Here is a 20083-nt window from a genome sequence, read left to right as displayed (position 1 = left end):
AAACTAATGCTACTGCTATTAAATAAATACGCGATGTGTTTCACTTTGTCTTGGTGAAGCCTTTCAACGTAACTCTATTTCTGCGACTTACACGTCTATTTCTCCGCCAGGAATCAAAACTGGGTGCTCGGCGTTACTAGCCAACAACGCTAACCGCTAGACCACGCAGTCAGTTTACTTTCACTTGTGTGAGCTGCCGTGATATTAGTCTTGACTATTGCGACATTAAAGAACTTGAAAGAGCGTGTATTACGACAAAAAAATATGTAATATCTACTGTAGGAGAAATAATTTACGGGAGACCAAACTGTAAATATAACAAAATCGGTCTGCATACATTTTAACGAAGGGTCGGCACTATCCTCTGTGACAGACACAGAAGATAACGAATTAACAGACACCACTACGGAAAATAGCGGCATAAGCAGGTAAGGTCTCTCTCTTTCCAAGCATTTATCCCGACTAGCGCGTTCTGCTGTAATGGTTAACCGGATTTGGCACGTTATTTTTAAGGGGTGGCCGGTTGCCCTTCCTGTCACCACCCCTACCCCTACCCTCCCCACCCCAGTCCCCCCCCCCCCCCCCCACTCCTGGGACTGAATGTCTTTTCCCCAACTGTCTCCGTCTAGTGTAATCCCTCGAATAGTGCGAACGCGTGTCAAATGTCTGCGAGTTGTGTAACTGAGGCGGAACGTTGGGACCAGCCTGTTATTCACCTAATGGGATGTGAAAAACCGCCTAAAAACCACATACAGGCTGCCTGGCACACCGAGCGGATTCGATCCGGGGCTGGCGCGCCTACCCGAGTACAGGAAGCAGCGCATTAGCGCTCTCGGCTGCCCTGGCGGGTATCACCAGGTAAGGTAGTTTAACGAATACTTCAGCGAAGCGAAGTGAGCAGCTAATGTGGCATATATTGCACATAATACTGTCTGTTCCTATTCTAAATGGGAACTTCATGCAGCGGAGTGTAAAGACGTGTAGCGTGTGACAGTGCTCCACATGTAACAGTACTGGACTGTAAACTGTTACTGCCTCCCTTCGCAGCTTCTTGAGCGTAAACACGAGGGTGCTGCCGTACTGCCCAAGCAACCAGTTCTCCTTGCTGGATAATACAAGTACTCTTTGATTAATATTTTCTCACAGGCTCTCTACAAGACAGCTACAGCGATTTTCAGTATTTAAATATGTTGGTAATTGTTTACGATGGGATATTTGTCGTGTGATTGCTGTGTTATTATGTTATTTGTTCAAATGGTTCAAATGGCCCTGAGCACTATGGGACTTAACACCTGTGGTTATCAGTCCCATAGAACTTAGAACTGCTTAAACCTAACTAACCTACGGACATCACACACATTCATGCCCGAGGCAGGATTCGAACCTGCGACCGTAAATGTTATTTGTGACAATCAGTGGTAGACCAGGCTACAACAAGCACCAGCTACAGTTAATTACCTACAATTGGCATGTATGTCGCTACACAGTATCGTTTTCACACACAAGTAGTCACAGGAACTGCGCCATGTCTACATTAGGTATATGCAACGCTACGCCAGTTGCAGACGAAAGTCATATTCTTAGATTAGATCAGATGTATTTTTCGTCCCAGTTGACCAATAGTAAGGAGATCCTCTAGGATGTAGAAGATGTCATAAAAACAAGAATACAAGATAAATATTTACAATGAAAGACAAATACGCTAATATTCCTTCCACAGATACCAAGTGGAGTAAACGTTATGAATGTGGAATGAGTAACAACAAATTTAAACGTATTATCGCTTATGAGGTAAAAAAAACCGGAAAAATTGTTTTACAGCACTTGCCTACAAAGATCGCATTACTGCAGTGAGTTTCTGCATAAGTCAGATTGTACTAATACTAGCATTATTTGACGCTATTAGTGACACCCATCCGTTGGTCCTATTAACCGCTTCGGCTGTTATGTGGTGTGTTCCCTTTAGATGAATTTATTATCGAGCTGTTATCGTAAGAATTTAACAATGTCCACTTCTTCTGTCTGTTCATCATCATATTTTACAAACCGGTGGGAAACCTCTTACAAGTTCTGAATGCATGTAGTGAGTTTTTCGTAGTGGGAAAGAATGGACTAGGAACCATTTATTAACTTTCGTGAAAGATTCATTAACCAATTTTTATAGAATTGCACTTGATTTTCTATTTATATCAGTGTTTGTATCATCTACAAACAAACCAAATTTGGCATCTACTGATGAAAGGTCATTCCGCAAAAGACTCGTGACGAGTTTATTTTGTGATTACATCCGGGAAAATTTCTGTACACTACAAACATCACAGAGCAGTCGATTTTATGCAAATATTAAAAAAAATATGAGTAACTTTTGTTGGTGTAAATTCTCCACTGGAAGAAGATTAATTAAACGCTTGCACGACAAGATTTGTAGATGTTTAACTCTTCGACTACCAATCGTTTTTTCGAAGATATTAATATACGGTTATTTTAATTAATGTGATAGTCAGAAGTAAAAATATGAAGAGAATATTACCCGGCGTTTCATTCCCCAACACGAAGAGGGGTGGGACACAGAGGGTTATTCTTGTGAGAAAAAACTAAGAGAGATAGGGAAAACATACATACGTCAGTGAATAGAATATCTCTCTAAGTGTTACAGAGGCACAACATTTGTTTCGTACGTGAAGTTGTGCACGTCAATACGTGCATGCAGTTTGTTGACATGATGTGTTCCGGACAGCTTACTTTGCAAATCTCGTAACTATGTTGCCTATCTGCAGGTGTGAACTAATTCGATGCGACAATACAGAGACGAGGATTAAAAATGAAACTTGTGGACAGTACGACCCACAGATGCAATCTATAACTATAAGAATTCTGCTAAACATTAGGGGGCGTCCCTTTACCAGCGAAGCTTTGACACTGTGCAATGTAGTGCAGTAAATTCCCGCTTGCACTCTGATAACCTATAATGGGACACATGTGTCCCGATGGTAGTCCAAGAGTTAAATATCATGTCATATTATTTCCCAGCTAAAATAATTGTCGGAACGGTAAAGCGTATTTCATTTGACAAATAAAGATTTAAAATTAGTGGAAAAACAGTCTAGATAGCAATGGTTATTTTATCTAAAATGACTGTTTTCGGCCTAGTCTTAGGCCATCTTCAGAATAGAGCCGTCAGCTGAAGTTGGCTGCCGGCCGGAGTGGCCGAGCGGTTCTAGGCGCTACAGCCTGGAACTGCGCGACCGTCACGGTCGCAGATTCGAATCCTGCCTCGGGCATGGATGCGTGTGATGTCCTTAGGTTAGTTAGGTTTAAGTAGTTGTGAGTTCTAGGGGACTGATGACCTCAGAAGTTAAGTCGCATAGTGCTCAGAGACATTTTTTTGAAGTAGATCTCAGTCGCTGAAACTGCAACCTACTGACTGTTCTGGACATAGTCAACTTTACATAATGGTGCTGTTCTGAAGATGGCCTAAGACTAGGCTAAAACCGATCGTTTGAAATAAAATAACCATGCAATGTGGACTGTTTTTTTTTTTACTAATTTTATGTAGCTTACAAGATTGCTGTTTCTCAAAAATGTCACCAACAACTTTAAATAAAGATTTCTTTCTGAGCTACGATGAAACCCCTTGGTTGTATGACAGTCAGAAGAACGGTATCTGCAGCAAGACAGGGCTATACCGAAAGCTTTGAGCTCAGCATAAAATGTAGTCCTATCTGATTATGTATACCGTGTATTGTTAAGGCAGAACGACCAATGTGGGCAAAATGCAAGGCTCTGAGACGACTACAGCTGCACTTTATAGGTCCTAAAGTAATTTATGTCGATCCTTGGGAGTGGGGCATGGATTACGTGCGTCCCAGTTCGCTGACAGCAAGCTGCGTCTATATGCAGTGCCACATTTCGGCTTATGTTTACAGCCTCGTAAAGTCTCACAAACTGTATTGTGACTGAGTGATGGGCCTGTTTGTTGTGTAACGGAGACGTGAGCGTAAGCGAAGCCGCGTGCATCTCGTTTCCGCAGAAGACACTTTGGCGAGGCCCATTGCTCCGTGAGCACACAGTTTTACGATTAGGGCGTTTTACTCGACGGCGCCGCAAACGGGGGCGTGCTACATCGTGTACCAAACTGGAAGCGCGTGTTGTGCATTCTCTGCGGCGTTAACGGGGATCCCTGAGATACCGATGTCACACAGCTGCAGTGCGAAGGGTACTGACTTGAGTACTGCAAGTAAACTTGACGGAACTCAGCAATGACACAAACGTAAAGTGTTACTACAACGTGGTATGTTCACATGATAGGTCGGTGTAACTTCCTTCGTTGCGTCTGGTTTATTAGTGCCTAGTACGCTTAAAATGTGAACGAATCCAAGGTAGATAAAGCAATTATTGCCGTGAAGGTTTGTTGGATCACTACGGTGTCAGGCACGTCCTCTGACTTGTCAAGCTGTGCGGATGGGGACCTACTTCGTTCATACACAACGAAATTAGCTCAAAGACGAAGATCCGTGTTGACAACCAGAAACAAAAATCAGTTAGCAACTGGAGTTGAGATCCAGCTCTTTGGATGTATAGATTCCGACCAGCAAAAAGCCTTCGTATTACTAAGTCAATATTAATATTAATTGGCCGGCCGAAGTGGCCGTGCGGTTAAAGGCGCTGCAGTCTGGAACCGCAAGACCGATACGGTCGCAGGTTCGAATCCTGCCTCGGGCATGGATGTTTGTGATGTCCTTAGGTTAGTTAGGTTTAACTAGTTCTAAGTTCTAATGGACTGATGACATCAGTAGTTGAGTCCCATAGTGCTCAGAGCCATTTGAACCATTTTTTTTAATATTAATTAAGAATCCTCTTATATTTGGATAGTTATTTTGACGTTCTGCTTTGAATGAAAAAGGTAAATGGCTAAAATTCAATATTTTAAAATGTGTCCATAAATAAGCCGAACAGTGCTCTTGTATCAGGCTTGGATGTATTAGCTGTGGAAGCTACGCCGCAAAGAAACGTGACTGCATACATAACTTACAAAATACACTGTCTTGATAAAAATACAATCCACATTTATCTTAACCTGTTTATGTCAATCGAACCTTGGTCTCCCACTACAGTTTTATTCCTCTTCCCTTCCCTCAATATGGCAGAATCGACGACATATCCCATAAACCGTCTCCTTCTTTAAGTCAACTTGTGCGTTTACTTTTCTTTCTCCCTTTTCGATTCTGTACTTCGTCATTTCTTATCCAATCTACCATTCTCATCTTCAGTGCTTCTACTCTCTTGTTGTCTATACTGCTTATCCTCCATGTATCACTTCCACTGAAGGCTACACTCCGGACAAATACCTTCAGCAAAGACATTCAAGCAGTTAAATTTATATTTGATGTTAACGAATTTCACTTTTTCGGAAACGCTTGCTACTGTCAATTCGCATTTTATATTCTCTTTTCTTTGGCCATAAACAGTTAGTTTGCTGCCTGAAGAACCAAAATCTTCCTAATCTAATTCGGCATCACCTGATTTAATCTAACTACATTCCATTAGCCTTGTTTTCTGTCGTCAATACTCATAACCTGCTTTAGGACACTATATGACCTGTATTTTATCCCTGCTGCCTCCGAATCTCAAAAACTTTCTCTAAATCTGAAATTCTATCAAATTAGTTTTGCCTTTATTCGACATATCTTCTAAGAGATGTTATACGATCAATATTGCCTCGTGTGTTCCTACAGTCCTCCAGAAACCAACCCGAGTTTCTCAGAGGTTAGACCCTACGAATCTTTGTATTCGTGTACTTCTGTAACTAATATACTTAACAAAAAAATTCTATTGTATTTTTGTTTTTACAAATGTATAACAATTTGTTATTGCTTCTTTTTAGTCTTTGCATCTTCATGTCAATTTGCTTCAATCAACATATTATAAACATAATTTGCACAAACAAAAGTTTCACTCTTTATTTTGTTATGAATCACAGATTTTTGCATAAAACTGCCCTTCAGCTGCTTTCATAATTATGCAAAATATAATTTGAATCAAAACACGTGTAATTATGATGTATCGATTGGATGACGACACTGCAATAACGCCTCAAGTTGATTTCGAAAGAAATGGCCTCAAGTTAGATGAGGCGGTATCGGAGTGAAATAAGTAAAATATACTGTATGTCACTAAATCTGGAAAACTCTTTTCGTTTGATCTAAACTCTGGTGACAACACGGATTTCAACTACCCAGGAATGAATGAATATCATGCAGACGGGGGTATTGAACTGTCAGTAAAAAATAACGAAACCTTACGTACATTTTTTCTTGTTATTTAATATCCACTTTAATCCATTGGACCTTGTTTAATTTTCCAGAAATAAACATTAGGTGTACTCCTAGACGCACGATCAAATTATTCAAGAGCTACACTTGTATGTAAAACTTACGGACGAAAGTAATTTTTGCATAATGTATCACTGCCAAGTGACATAGCGCCATGAAACGTGGACCATTCAAAGAAAGAAATGCTGCTGCGCAGTGTAGAAAGTAACTGAAAGACCACCAAAACCATCACCTTCCACAGTGTTCATGGATGCATTACGTATTCTTAGCTGTCGCCGTATATCACGCTGTTAGTATGCATAGTGTTGCATGGGTGTCCTGATCTGCAAAACCTTGAACACGTTGGTGTCACCGGTAATCGTTATCCGAACTGCGCAGTTGGAGGAGCTCTTGGAGCGAGAGGATATTCGGCGAATGGACTGGCCCGCCTGTTACCCCGACTTAAATCCCATCAAGCATGTGTGAGATGCGTTGGGGAGATAGTATTTCTTTCCCGACTGTATTTAATATACGAGGGTTGGAACTTTAATAGTAGCAACTATTTGTTTACAGGTCCTACAAAATAGTTACGTGTTCCAAAGTTTTGCTGACCTTCAAAGTCGTCACCAGCACTGTGTACAGCCCGTTGCCAGCGATGTGGAAGTCGTAGGAAACTCTTAACAGTACCAGCTGTGTTGACAGTTCGAGCGGCGCGGTCTATTGCCCGACGAATTTGTAGCAGTTCTGAAGCGAATGCCGTGAAGTGTACCTTTCAGTTTAGAAATCGAGTTGAACTAACGAGGGCTTAAGTCAGGGGAGTGCAGTAGGTTGTACAGCACTTAGCAACCCCATCAGTCAAACAAAGCAGTAACAGCTTGCACTGTATGTGCTTGAGCATTGTCCTGCAAAATGATGGTCGGGTCCTGCAGAAAGTGTCATCATTTCTGTCTCTAAGCTGGTCGTAGGCTGTGTTCCAAAAAACTAGACATAATTCGAATAATTTTTTTTGCATTTATATTTTATTGATTTCTGGCTTTGAAGCCACCATATATCACTAGAAAGATTATAAATGATGTTTTCAGTGGCTGTAGAGGCCGATCACCAGTGGCTGCTCACTGTTGTCTTCGTAAGATTAACAGCCCAGTTCCCACCCAGCAGGAAAAACTTGTTAATAACTGGCACATATTCCATTCCAAGCTTCTAGTTCTCGTGTCCGTCGGCCGTCGTAATTTAATGTATTATTACTATTATTTTAGGTTCAAATGGCTCTGAGCACTATGGGACTTAACTGCTGTGGTCATCAGTCCCCTAGAACGTAGAACTACTTAAACCTAACTAACCTAAGGACATCACACACATCCATGCCCAAGGCAGGATTCGAACCTGCGAACGTAGCGGTCACGCGGCTCCAGACTGTAGTGCCTAGAACCGCACGGCCACTCCGGCCGGCACTATTATTTTTGATTGTTGCCAACTTACGTGGTGAGCCTTAATAAAAATGATATTTCATTCAATTTTGATTTACGATTAATTGCTTTTGTGAAGTTCTCCTTTTTAACAATATTAATCTAAAATTATTTGTTATGTTAATGAGTGTTAGACTCGCTGAATCTTAAAACATGAGCATATAAGTTGAACAATGGAATAAACTTTTCATATTAATTTCCTCGGCTAGTCACTTCAGTTTAAAGCAAAAATCTTTAGTTATTAATTACAATTGCGGCCCATACATGCGCGAGAGTATTTCTTCTTACCTCCGTTAACCATTGCATTGTAGTCGGAGTCCTGGCTCTGGCTCTCGGCTATGGTACTGAAAATAAGAATCTTAAAACCACGTATTTCTGCAACGTCGGGCGGCTGTGGAGAAAAATGAATATTACGTTGATAGCGGGCGATTTTTTCGCTTCTGCTAGTTTTTTATAAGTTAATATCGCCACGTAATGGCGTCGTTGGCTGCAGCGGCCGCTGCGATTGTTGAACTGTGAATTACTCGAATGCAGGTTAATTCAAATGAAGGCGGACATGAAATTGGGATCACCTCTTACAAATTCAAAGTGCACAATAATATCAAATCAATATATTATCTGCTTAATTAGTACAAATATGCTTACATTTGCCATCACTCGCAAAATGTCCGTCTACACGCAACCAAGACAAGAGAAGAAGTGAAGACGACTATAAAATTAACAAAAGAGCGTATCTTGTCGTCTCTTTAGATAATTTTGTTGTATTTCTTTGCTCTCGAAACTTACACAGAGAAATTATTATAATACGAGAAAATAGTAAAAAATCTATATTATTCAAGTTTTGAATGTCTCTTCTTTATAAATACCGTTTTTTTAAGTCTTTCCCTATTATTTCGCTGGGGACGCTATATAGTGACCAGTGCTATCTAGCTTGCAGCTCTGAATTAAATCACAAATAAGTACCTTGACATTTTGATACCGTCTGAACTGCTGAACTATTGACTATATACTCGCTGTTGTAACTTTGATACAATCCATGTATTTAGCCTAACATATTACTCTTGTACGAGTAATCTGAAAAGTGAAGATACGGTTTAAAAGAAGAAAGGAATAATTCCTCTACTGACACAGTTTATGATACCTTAGATGTGACATTGCTCGAAAAATGAGTTAAAATATCTTAAGGGATACCAAAGCTTATCACGTGCGAAGTGCCTGATTTAATTGGTTTATTGTACGTGATACGGGAACACCTACTCAAATCCGTCGCCACATAGCTTTTCTTAACGAAAAAAAAATAAAAAATTAAAAAAATGGAGAATCTAAAAAATTACAACTACTTATTATGTTAACATAATATATTGTAGTAACACTTTACGTTTGTGTCATTGCTTAGTCCCGTCAAGTTTATTTGCAGTACTGAAGTCAGTACAGTGAATGGTCTGCGGGGAGGATTGTTGGTAAGCTTCCATGTGAGATAGAATCTTTAATTTTTCCTTCATTGTCTTTATACGGGATAAACATAGGAGGTGTTCAACGTGGTGTGCGTCCATGACAATGCACTCTTCTGCCCTCCGGCGTAAAGAATGACGCAACTTTTGAAGTACACGCCGTTGTTGTTGCACCTGCTAGTACGCATTGAAAACGCGACTCTGTAGTGTCCGCATATCGTTGACATACGTGGCGTAGGCCAATTCCCTTTAGTGGCCCCACATAACCGAAAGCCTAGCGGATTGCGGTTTGCGCCACGAGCAGGCCAAGGTGTGGAGGACCAATCCAGTTCTCCTGAAACGTCTGCGTCGGATGTTATCGCACATTGTGACGAAAGTGAGCTCTTGCGACATCATGTATGAACCACATTTGTGTTCTATGATGCAGCGGCATGGTAGGTAATGCATTCATTAATGAGGAAGTCCAGATAATGCGCCATACTTAACATTTTTGGTAGCACGAATGGCTCTATTAATCTATCGCGAAGTACACGTACCCATACGTTGATTGAGAATCGGTGTTAATGCCCTCTGCCCTGAATTTTTTGGTGATTTACATGTGGCCATACACGCCAGCTATGGAAATTCACTACACCATCTCTTGTGAACGTTGCCTCATTGGTAAATAAAATCTTACATGTAGACAGTGGATCTGCACCACACCTCTGCAACAGCCATTGACAGAACCACCGTCTGCTATGATGATCCTGTGACCTTAGGGCCTAATCGTGCTGTAGATGATATCGGTACAGTCTTCCGATGATGGTGATTGGTTTCTGGGGCGCTCAACTGCGTGGTCCCAATCGTTTCATTCTCCAGTCTCACCACTTTCCCGAATAATGTTGAAATGATGAGGACAATACAAATACCCAATTCCCGGGCGGAGAAAATCCCCAGCCGGGCTGGAAATGGAACCAAGGACTCGTGATCTAGAGGTAGGAGCGCTAGCCACTAGACCACGAGCTGCAGACGTCATTCTTCCGAGCTGCAAGGATCCCAGTGTCTCTCAGACGCTGGAAAAGCTGGGTAGCTTATTAGAGGGCACTCTGCGCTGTGGATATTTTTCAGCGTAGAGGGCACGGGCTTGCAGGATATGTCCATTTGCTAAACCATAGTAGAATATGATATCCGCCATCTCACTTGTCCAGTAGTAGGCTTCCATTGCTAATAAGTGGTGGAATAGAGAAAATGTAAATATGCTGCACCATTTGTTCGTACGAACAGCGTAATAACAGTAAACGCAACAGTGAATCCACGTTTGGAAGTATGAAAAATACCATGATACGTACCCAGGGTTGACTGTACTGTACAATAAACATGACGAAGACTGATGTAGCTTACACCACGACTCGAACCACACAACTGACTGCAGACCAGTAACGGTAGGTAGAGTACTGTGAGTAAAATATCCTGCCGGCCGTTGTGGCCGAGCAGTTCTAGGCGCTTCAGTCCGGAACCGCGCTGCTGCTACGGCCGCAGGTTCTAATCCTGCCTCGGGCATGGATGTGTGTGATATCCTTAGGTTAATTAGGTTTAAGTAGTTCTAAGTTCTAGGGGACTGATGACCTCAGATGTTAAGTCCCATAGTGCTCAGAGCCATTTGAACCATTTTGAGTAAAATATCATAATACTCTGCCGACATATTTGACAGAGTGCCAATGCAGCGACTGTGCTAATATCAGGAACCAAGCGCCATGCAGCCCTTCCGATAAACACGCTTTTATCTCGGAAAGTATGCGTTTCCGGACCCATGTTGACTGGACGTATTTTTCTTGTTTGAACGAGTACTTTCGCCTCTCAAGGTATTCGACTTGTCTTGACACCCTGTATATATTGTTAAAAGTAATTATCCTTTGACGTTCCTCTGGAGTACGCCTGAAGTTGTTTTTACGTCTGAAATTTCTTCCTCTTTAAGAATGCCACCCTGTGCTCTCTTTTCAAGGAGCTCTTTAATCAAGTCACAGAGCTGGTCTCATATTCAGTACGCGTTTCTTCGTCATGATGCTGCTACGCAGATATATATCACACGCCTTCTCGAAGTCAAGGAACACGGCGTCAAGTCTCGTGTAGGATGAGGGCGAGATGGGTTTCACAAGCTCGTTGATTGTGAAACCCATGTTCATTCTTACAGAGAAGATTGTCTGTCTTCAAGAATGTGACAATGCGCAAAACCTCAAGCATGTTCTAAAGTTTTACAACAGATCGAAGTCAGTGATAAGGCATATAGTTCTGTGCGTCTGTTCGACGACGCTTTTAGAAAACGAGAATGACGCGCAATTTTTCTCCAGTACTAGGAACACTTCGGTCCTCAGTAACATCATGGCCGTCAATCCCTCTCTCATTAGCTGCCCTTTCGAATAGATCAGGCTTATTTGTATCCAGGAGGTGTAAAATATTTCTTCCGAGTGTAGATTGTTGGACGAGTTGTTCGAGGCAATTTTCTGACAATATACCTAGTATTACTTCGCAAGACAGTTTATTCTTACAGCCGGTAATGTAAGCGTAATTTTTCACGCTGGTAATTGACAGGCGGAAGTCACCAACTACTGCTACTATCATATGGTCTGGATATTTACGTCTAATTGATCTTAGGCTGTCCTTGAATTACTCTAGGACGGATGTGTCTAAATCCCATGACTGGCAGAAACAGGCAGTTAATTATGTACACCGATCCCTTATTACTCTTGTCCTTGTTAATTCTTGGTCAAATTCATTTTGGACTTCACTAGATCTAATGTTTCTCCTTGTCTTACTCCCTCTTCTCATGACTGATATAATCCATCTCGCCGACATACGTTGAAACTGTTGTCGAAAAGTTATCTACTTCTAATAATTTCCGGGTATGCAGCCGGATCCCGTCGACATTCTGCCACGATATTTCGGCCCAGAGACGTCCGGCCATCATCAGGTGAGTACACAACTACTGAAGAGCCCAGGTGCAGTCGCGGTATTTATGCCGAATCTCGCGCATGTGAAATGTACTGGCATCCTACAGCGCATGCGTCAGGTGTCGACATGCGCAGCATAGCCGAGTTGTACGTGCTGTCCTCGGTGGTGGAAATAAAGGTTCATCTAGTCATTGAGTATCGAATGACACTGTCGATTCCGCTGTGATTATATAATTTTAATAACAGGATTCCAATGTCGACAGGATCCGGCTGCATACCCGGAAATTATTAGAAGAAGAAATACGCCGGGAAAATTTCAGAAGTTATCTACTTATTGTTTAGCGCACGCTGCTTCGCTCACGTAAACTGTATGGTCTGCAGAGATTTTTTTTGTTTTTATTTAATCGAATTTTTATGTTGTTCACAAACTGGAGCACCTTCTAAGCTTTTCACGCTAATTAAGGGTATATGAGCATTGTCTTCTCCTAATTTATTTCTTACCAAAGAGCAGTTCTGGTAGCTGAAGTACAAAGTTTTTGTTGATCATGCCTTTTGCCTTCTTGTGGAGATATTGCACAGCAGCTTTCATCCCCTAACAAATATTTCTTCGTATCTAGTCAAGAAGTAAAATACCAGTTTTCATAAGTTTAGCTTTCAAAATTTTTATTAAAATCTTTTCTTAAAAATTTTCATACCCTATCGCACTCAATTAGGGCTTGAATTTTCGGAAACACTAAAACACGTATTTTTTATTTCTAACTGAGAAGTTGTCGTAGGTGTGGCCTTAAAAATCCGTTAGTAGTTCTTTAATAATTATTTGTTTACAAAAAAACTTTCACCCACAATTTTACCTCTTAGTAGTTGAAATTCCAAAAATGCTGAAAAACGCATTTTTTATTTTCTGACTGTGAAACCAAAATCCAGTGTTCATAGTTCTAGCTTCAAAATTCCCTTAATAGCGCCATACTTTGAAAAAGCCTTTCATCTCCTATTTCTCTTCCTTAGGAGTGGTATTTCGGACATCCTCTTTTTAAACTATGCCTACAGTAAACGATACACACCCTTTCCAAATTTCAAGTTTCTGTCAGCGTTTTGGGCTGGGGGAGGATGAATCAGTGAATCAGTCTGATCCTATTTCACTCCCTTAGGGGCTGAATTTCCAAAAACAGTGAAATGCGTATTTTTTCATCTCTAAACGAGAAGCCAAACACCAATTTTCAAATATTTTGCTTGAAAAATGCTTTCGCAATGAAATATTTTCATACAGTGTTTCACCCTATTTCACCCCCTTAGTGGTAGAATTTCCAAAAACAGTGACATATGTATGTTTTATTTTTAGCTGAAAAGCCAAATACAAATTTTTGTAAATTTAGCTTCAAAAATGCTTTCACAGTGAAATATTTCCACGGAACCTTCCATCCCCATTTCACCCCTTAGGGGCTGAATTACCAAAAACGTGAAACACCTATTCTTTTATTTCTAACTGAGAAGCCAAATTTAAATTTTCGTAGATTTAGCTTTAAAAATATTTTCAGAATAAAAATATTATCCTCCATTTCATCCCCTTAGAAGTTCATTTTCCAAAAACACTGAAACACGTATTTTTTTATTTGTAACCGAGAAGTGAAATGCCGATGTTCATAGCGATAGCTTTAAACTACTTCAGTAGTTTTTTAATAATGATATATTTAAAAAAAACTTTCATCTACTATTTCACCCCCATAGGGTTAAATTTCCAAAAATTATGAAACACGTGTTTCTTTGCTTCTGACCGAGAAAATGAATACCATTTTTCGTAGGTGTAGCTTCAAAATCGCCATAATAGTGACATTTTTCAAAAAAACCATTCCTCCCTATTTCACCCCCTTAGGGTGAGAGTAGCTATCTTCATCACATCCGCTGTTCTTGAAAAAGAATTGGGAATGGTCTCAGGACACAGGCGACGATCTGCAGCTGACTGCAGTCTATAGTCTCGGTTGCGCCCAGATTGGCGTCTTCCATCTAGTGTGAATTTCTCCCGGATACACACCAGTGCATATTCGGTTCGTTGCTCTCCAGTGACGCCATTTACGGAAGAGGAGCCATCACGTGCCTAACGCCGCAAATGCTTGCAGCGAAAAACCCCTTCTTTTGCCTCTGTGGATGCACAGGACTGACCTCTGACTCGTTATCAGCGAGAGGCAATGTGTCAAACTGATTTGTTAGAAGTACGAGGTTATCCTTTCGGCGGATATTCATATACACCCCTCCCCGCGAAATAGCTTTATATCGTGACATGACACGCCATTATGTGACCTTTTGGTGTCAGACACGGTTTCTCTGCGGACCACGTTGGCCGAAGACGTACCGTCATTGATAGGACTGGTGTCTGTCCGATAGAACAGACACCATTCGCGATGAAGCAGCTGTGACTTATGGATCAATGAGATGAAAGGAATGTAAAGTAAACGGGTTGGTAAAGATATAAGAAGGCAATGGTGACTTCCAGCCGCACAGGGTGCTGCAGCGATGCAACGGCGAGAGCTGTAAATTTGTGCAGGATCGGAACTAACTGGACCGGGACCCGAACCCGAATTCTCCTCTTCTCTAGAATGGTCCCCTTAACCGCCTAGGCCATCCGGACATGCTTTCCATCAGACTCCAATTTTCAACTTTCCACTCGTTGCACCACAGTGCCCACCGCCCATTAACCCTATTCGCAGGTTTACGATTCCCACACAGAAACATTTTAATCAAACAAAAGTCGCGCCCATAGAATTATAGATATGAGTTGTGTTACGTCGGACATATCTGACAGAACAGACACCATTCTCATCTATAATTTTATGGGAGCGACTTCTGTCTGATCAAAAAGCGTGTCCAAATGCCTTAAGTGGTTAAGAAAAACGTTCTAGAGAAGCATTGCCACAATGTGTCTTTCCCATTCAATTTCCTTTTCATTCCCCTCATCCCCGTTAAAGACGTCACTGGCTAACTGCGCATCATCTTTGCAAGCGGAAACCGCACTCCTACTCAATCACCGGCGCAATTCTCAGCTGCCGCATGAAGTCAGACTACAGAGGCCACCGCGGCTTCCAGCTGCTTGCAAACTTACTTAAAAATCCCTGGTTCAAATAGAATCAGTAACACAATTACATCAAATACGTGAGACACTCGCTTTTAATATCACCGAAGGTTGTTCGACTTTTTTGTATGCTGAGTCAGTCCTTCGAACAATCATTTCTTTTTCGATGTCGTCACATTTTTCATTTAGCCATTTTGCTCTAGCTGCCCTACACTTTCTGTTTATTTGGCTCTGAGCACTATGGGACTTAACATCTGTGGTCATCAGCCCCCCAGAACTTAGAACTAATTAACCTAACTAACCTAAGGACAGCACACAACACCCAGTCATCACGAGGCGGAGAAAATCCCTGACCCCGCCGGGAATCGAACCCGGGAACCCGGGCGTGGGAAGCGAGAACGCTACCGCACGACCACGAGCTGTGGACCCTGTTTATTTCATTACTAAGTGGCTTGCATTTTTGTATTCCAGAATTTCACCGACGCTTTTGTATTTCCTTCTTTCGCCGATCTACTGAAGTATTTGTTATGTTACCCATGGTTTCCTAGCAGTTACGTTCCTTGTAACTAAATTTTTCCCTCCAACTTCTGATATTGCCATTTTTAGAGATATCCATTACTCTTCAACTGAACTATCCACTGAGCTAATCATTATCGCAGTATCTACAGCTTAAGAGAACCTCAAGCGTATCTATTCATTCCCTAGTACTTCGGATCGTATTTCCTTAGCGTTGGTTCTTCCTGACCAGTCTCTTAAATTTTAGCCTTGTTCTTGTTGTTGTGGTCTTCAGTCCTGAGACTGGTTTGATGCATCTCTCCATGCTACTCTATCCTGTGCGAGCTTCTTCATCTCCCAGTACCGACTGCAAGCTACATCCTTCTGAAACTGCTTAGTGTATTCATCTCTTGGTCTCCCTCTACGGTTTTTACCCTCCACACTGCCCTCCAATGCTAAACTGGTGATCCCTTGATGCCTCAGAACATGTCCGACCAACAGGTCCCTTCTTGTTGTCAAATTGTGCCACAAATTTATCTTCTCCCCAATCCTATTCAATACTTCCTCATTAGTTATGTGATCTACCCATCTAATCTTCAGCATTCTTCTGTAGCACCACATTTCGAAAGCTTCTATTCCATTCTTGTCCAAACTATTTTTCGTCCATGTTTCACTTCCATACATGGCTACACTTCATACAAATACTTTCAGAAATGACTTCCTGACACTTAAACCTATACTCGATGTTAACAAATTTCTCTTCTTCAGAAACGCTTTCCTTGCCATTGCCAGCCTACATTTTATATCCTCTCTACTTCAACCATCATCAGTTATTTTGCTCCCCAAATAGCAAAACTCCTTTACTACTTTAAGTGTCTCATTTCCTAATCTAATTCCCTCTGCATCACCCGACTTAATTCGACTACATTCCATTATCCTTGTTTTGCTTTTGTTGATGTTCATCTTATATCCTCCTTCCAAGACACTATCCATTCCGTTCTGTCTTTGACAGAATTACAATGTCATCGGCGAACCTCAAAGTTTTTATTTCATCTCCATGGATTTTAATACCTACTCCGAATTTTTCTTTTGTTTCCTTTACTGCTTGGTCAATATACAGATTGAACAACAGCAGGGAGAGGCTACAACCCTGTCTCACTCCCTTCCCAACCACTGCTTCCCTTTGATGTCCCTCTACTCTTATAACTGCCATCTGGTTTCTGTACAAATTGTAAATAGCCTTTCGCTCCATGTATTTTACCCCTGCCACCTTCAGAATTTGAAAGAGAGTATTCCAGTCAACATTGTCAAAAGCTTTCTCTATGTCTACAAATGCTAGGAACGTAGGTTTGCCTTTCCTTAATCTTTCTTCTAAGACAAGTCGTAGGGTCAGTATTGCCTCACGTGTTCCAATATTTCTACGGAATCCAAACTGATCTTACCCGAGGTCGCCTTCTACTAGTTTTTCCATTCGTCTGTAAAGAATTCGTGTTAGTATTTTGCAACCGTGACTTATTAAACTGATAGTTCGGTAATTTTCACATCTGTCAACACCTGCTTTCTTAGGGATTTGAATTATTATATTCTTCTTTAAGTGTGAGGGTATTTCGCCTGTCTCATACATCTTGCTCACCAGATGGTAGAGTTTTGTTAGGACTGGCTCTCCCAAGGCCGTCAGTAGTTCTAATGGAATGTTGTCTACTCCCGGAGCTTTGTTGCGACTAAAGTCTTTCAGTGCTCTGTCAAACTCTTCACGCAGGATCATATCTCCCATTTCATCTTCATCTACATCCTCTTCCATTTCCATAATATTTTCCTCAAGAACATCGCCCTTGTATAGACCCTCTATATACTCCTTCCACCTTTCTGCTTTCCCTTCTTTGCTTAGAACTGGGTTTCCATCTGAGCTCTTGATATTCATACAAGTGGTCCTCTTTTCTCCAAAGGTCTCTTTAATTTTCCTGTAGGCAGTATCTATCTTACCCCTAGTGAGATAAGCCTCTACATCGTTACATTTGTCCTCTAGCCATCCCTGATTAGCCATTTTGCACTTCCTGTCGATCTCATTTTTGAGACGTTTGTATTCCTTTCTGCCTGCTTCATTTACTGCATTTTTATATTTTCTCCTTTCATCAATTAAATACAATATTTCCTCTGTTACCCAAGGATTTCTACTAGCCCTCGTCTTTTTACCTACTTGATCCTCTGCTGCCTTCACCACTTCATCCCTCAAAGCTACCCATTCTTCTTCTACTGTATTTCTTTCCCCCATTCTTGTCAATTGTACCCTTATGCTCTCCCTGAAATTCTGTACAACCTCTGGTTTAGTCAGTTTATCCAGGTCCCATCTGCTTAAATTCCCACCTTTTTGCAGTTTCTTCAGTTTTAATCTGCAATTCATAACCAATAGATTGTGGTCAGAGTCCACATCTGCCCCTGGAAATGTCTTACAATTTAAAACCTGGTTCCTAAATCTCTGTCTTACCATTATATAATCTATCTGAAACTTTCTAGTATCTCCAGGGTTCTTCCATGTATACAATCTTCTTTCATGATTCTTGAACCAAGTGTTAGCTATGATTAAGTTATGCTCTGTGCAAAATTCTACCAGGCGGCTTCCTCTTTCATTTCTTAGCCCCAATCCATATTCACCTACTATGTTTCCTTCTTTCCCTTTTCCTACTGTCGAATTCCAGTCACCCATGACTATTAAATTTTCGTCTCCCTTCACTACTTGAATAATTTCTTTTATCTCATCATACATTTCAACAATTTCTTCATCATCAGCAGAGCTAGTTGGCATATAAACTAGTACTACTGTAGTAGATGTGGGCTTCGCGTCTATCTTGGCCACAATAATGCGTTCACTATGCTGTTTGTAGTAGCTTACCCGCACTCTTATTTTTTTATTCGTTATTAAACCTACTCCTGCATTACCCCTATTTGATTTTGTGTTTGTAACCCTGTAGTCACCTGACCGGAAGTCTTGTTCCTCCTGCCACCGAACTTCACTAATTCCCACTATATCTAACTTTAACCTATCCATTTCCCTTTTCAAATTTTCTACTCTACCTGCCAGGTTAAGGGATTTGACATTCCACGCTCCGATCCGTAGAACGCCAGTTTTCTTTTTCCTGATAACGACGTCCTCTTGAGTAGTCCCCGCCCAGAGATCCGAATGGGGGACTATTTTACCTCCGGAATATTTTACCCAAGAGGACGCCATCATCATTTATCCATACGGTAAAGCTGCATGCCCTCTGGAAAAATTACGGCTGTAGTTTCCCCTTGTTTTCAGCCGTTCGCAGTACCAGCACAGCAAGGCCGTTTTGGTTAACGTTATAAGGCCAGATAAGTCTATCATCCAGACTGTTGCCCCCGCAACTACTGAAAAGGCTGCTGCCCCTCTTCAGGAACCACACGTTTGTCTGGCATCTCAACAGATACCCCTCCATTGTGGTTTCACCTACGGTACGGCCATCTGTATCGCTGAGGCACGCAAGCCTCCCAACCAACGGCAAGGTCCATGGTTCATGGGGAAGGATTTTAGCCTTATATTCATCATTACAAAATTGTGACCTGAGTATACCTCGCACTGGGAAATCTCCTACACCTAAAATCTGATTTCGGAGTCTCTGCCTGACAATGATGTAATCTAACTGAAATCCTCCTGTACAACCCAGCCCAAAAATATCAGCTCCTCTTATGATTGCTGAACACATTTACGCTATTAGCATCTGAAATTTATTGCACAACTTTATTAGTCTTTCTCCTCTATCATTCCTAGTACCACGTCCATATTCTCCCGCAACTCTTTCTTCTTCTCCTTCCCTACAACCGCATTCCAATCCCCCATGATTGTTAGGTATTCATCTCCCTTTGAGTACTGAATTAGCAGTTCAATAACGGCATTACTTTCTCTGTCACTTCAGCTTCGGCTTGTGACATCGGCATGTATATCTGAAGTATTATTGTCGATATTGGTTTGCTGTCGATTCGGATGAGAACAACAATATCGCAGACATGTTCACAATAACTTACTCTCTGGCCTAACTCCCTATTCATAACGAATCTTACTGCCCTTTGAAAAGTATAGCTGGCGTCAGCTCAAACAAATTTTGCTAGTCCGTCTTTCATGCGACGCCCAGCATCGACCAAAAGCGTCGGTTTGTTTCCAGTTACAAACAAAATGATTTTTAAATCGGAATTTCACTTGCTCGTACTCCACCAGTGACATTACAGTCATGGACCGCACTGACTGCTAGCGCTATGCAGCAACGCTACTCGGTCTTTGCTAGAATACTAGGTTGTTATTGGTGTTTTCCTGTCCCTGTTAATACATATCGATAAAACAAATATCGCACTAGAC

General features: G+C 41.4%; 1 protein-coding gene across 1 annotated transcript in view; it reads left to right on the top strand.

Moving 5' to 3' along the window:
- The window catches only part of LOC124775887, a 142935-nt gene that overhangs the window by 50370 nt on the left and 72482 nt on the right, over positions 1–20083 (top strand). The gene's annotated exons all lie outside the window — the stretch shown is intronic.

Source organism: Schistocerca piceifrons, chromosome 2, assembly GCF_021461385.2.
Source record: "Schistocerca piceifrons isolate TAMUIC-IGC-003096 chromosome 2, iqSchPice1.1, whole genome shotgun sequence".
NCBI lineage: Eukaryota > Metazoa > Arthropoda > Insecta > Orthoptera > Acrididae > Schistocerca > Schistocerca piceifrons.
The sequence above is the reverse complement of the archived record's forward strand: the minus strand, read 5'-3'. Positions and strand labels throughout refer to the sequence as shown.